Genomic DNA, 2790 nt, shown 5'->3' with positions numbered 1-2790 from the left:
CTGCAAATGAAGGAGGAGGATGTCCTTAAGTTCCTTGCAGCAAGTACCTCTTAGGAGGCATCATTCTTTACTTCCAATGGAACAGTACATCTATAAAAGGAAAGTGACGGCATGTACGTCAGAAATCTGAAGAGGACCTGAGAGAAGCTTCTGCTGGCAGCTCATGCCATTGTTGCCATTGAAAACTCTGCTGATGTCAGTGTTATATCCTCCAGGAATACTGGCCAGAGGGCCATGCTGAAGTTTGCTGCTGCCACTGGAGCCACTCCAGTTGCTTCACTCCTGGAAACTTCACTAACCAGATCAAGCAGCCTTCCAGGAACCACAGCTTCTTGTGGTTACTGACTCCAGGGTTGACCACCAGCCTTTCACAGAGGCATCTTATGTTAACCTACCTACCGTCGCTCTGTGTAACACAGATTCTCCTCTGCACTATGTGGACATTGCTATTCCATGCAACAGCAAAGGAGCTCACTCAGTGGGTTTGATGTGGTGGATGCTGGCCCCAGAAGTTCCGGCGCATATGTGGCACCATTTCCTGTGAACACCCGTGGGAGGTTATGCCTGATCCTGCTTCTACAGGAGATCCTGAAGAGATTGAAAAAGAAGAGCAGGCTGCTGCTGAAAAGGCTGTGACCAAAGAGGAATTTCAGGTGAATGGACTGCTCCAGCTCCTGAGTTCACTGCTACTCAGCCTGAGGTTGCAGACAGGTCTGAAGGGCACACAGACTACGGGTGCCTACCCAGCAGTTATCTACTGAAGACTGGAGAACTCAGCTGCCACAGAAGACAGGTCTGCAGCTCACACTGCTCAGGCCACTGAATGGGTAGAAGCAACCACTGAATGATCTTAAGCTGTTCTTGCACAGGCTCTTTAGACAACATGGAAATAAGATTGATGGAAAATAAACATCAGTTTCTAAAAGGAAAGGAAGAAAAAGAAAAAGAAAGAAAGAAGAAAAGAAAGAAAAAGAAAGAAAGAAAGAAAGAAAAAGAAAAGAAAGAAAGAAAAAGAAAAGAAAGAAGAAAGAAAGAGAAAGAAAGAAGAAAGAAAGAAAGAAAGAAAGAAAGAAAAGAAGAAAGAAGAAAGAGAAAAAAAAAAAAAAAAAAAAAGAAAGAAAGAAGAAAAGAAAAGAAAAAAAGAAAAGAAAAGAAAAAAAAAAAAAAGAAAGAATAAGAAAACCTAAGTGTATGCTGTCACAGTGACTGCTCTACCAAAACTCTTCAGTGGATCATCATGATCAGGAAACTCGGCAGTGACTTTGTCTCAGGGAAGCTGCAGTTCCGTTCCTGAGACCTACAAAGAAACACATAGGAGGCATTTAAGTTTAAGTGGCTTAAACTTATGTTACAGCCTCCTTACTCTTACCCATGCTCCTGGAGAGATTCCGAAACCTCAACAATCACAATGCCACAAATAATAGACACTTTCCTCCTGTTGTTAAATTTTGGAGTGTCCAAATATGTCACGTAGATTTTAGGAGGTAATCCTAAACCTTTTGTTCTTCTTTTTACTTTTTTTAACTTTCGCTCTAATATTTTTCTTATTTGTGCAAAATCTGTATCTTCCTGAATACGTGAATAAATTATGTATCAACTTCTTGGTTCCTTCCAACTTTTGTCTCCTGTTCCCAACCCCGCTAGAATTAACTGAGTGAGGCTCAGTTGGGGCTGGAAGTCACTGAGATGGGCGTTTTAGAGGCAAGGGACATTTATAACATAAGCCAACCAGAAACAACCTCCAATAAAGAGTCAAAAGGTTTCAGACTGGAATGCAGTGTTTCCTGAGCCTGAGGAGCTGCCCTGAGAACTTGACTGGTGCAGCCGTTTGTAGCTTACAGCTCTATAGTGGACTGATAATCACCGGATAGGGGAAAAATGGGGATCTTTGCAATTGAAAGGTCTCCCTCAGATGATTATCACCCAGGCTTGAGAACGCCAACCTAGAAAGTGAAGCTGCAGGAACTGTAGTGAGCTGAGTTCCGCGGGGAAATTTAGCTAGGAGGAAGCAGTGGAACCAAATCAACGGGAATGGGAGAAAGTGGAGGTGACGGTGACGAGAGATGGTGAAGAAAACGAGTGGGGAGATAGGAGGAGGCAGGTGGTTGCAGAAGAGGAAGGGACGAAGGAGAGAGCTCGAAGCCAGATCTTTACGGAGGCCTAAGATTTGGATGGCCCTGAAAGTGCCCACATTGCCAATGTCTCCTCGGCTCCTCTATAATGTTTTGTTTTGTTTTGAGTTGGAGTGTCGCTCTGTCGCCCAGGCTGCAGTGCAGTGGCGGAATCTCGACTCACTGCAACCTCCGCCTCCCGAGTAGCTGGGATTACAGGCGAGCGCCACCGCGCCCAGCTAATTTTCCTATTTGTAATAGAGACAGGGCTTCACCACGGTTTCAAGCTCCTGACCTCAGGTGATGCACCCACCTCGGCCTCCCAATGTGCTGGATTACAGAGGTGAGCCGCCACGCCCGGCCCCTCGGCTCCTCTTTGGCTGTAGGAAACCAGAAAGTCTTTTCCTCCCAAGGGCGGTGAACTACAAGCTTCTGTTCCACAGGAAAACATAACCCTTTTTTTCCAAGATTGACACTGCTTTGAGAGTGACCAAGTGGCTTTTTCCATCTCTGAAAATAATTTTCTCAACTGTGGATTTTGAAAGCCTTGGAGTTTCGCCAGAAGCATCTTTCTTTCGAACAAAATTCTAAACATTCCTTCTTTAGAGAAAGCTGGGATCACAACGCTCCCATGACTAGTAATAGGACCCACCCTTTGCCGCCCAATCAAGATTCTGTG

Source organism: Nomascus leucogenys, unplaced genomic scaffold (genome assembly GCF_006542625.1).
Source record: "Nomascus leucogenys isolate Asia unplaced genomic scaffold, Asia_NLE_v1 001025F_58941_qpd_obj, whole genome shotgun sequence".
Taxonomy (NCBI): Eukaryota; Metazoa; Chordata; class Mammalia; order Primates; family Hylobatidae; genus Nomascus; species Nomascus leucogenys.
The sequence above is the reverse complement of the archived record's forward strand: the minus strand, read 5'-3'. Positions refer to the sequence as shown.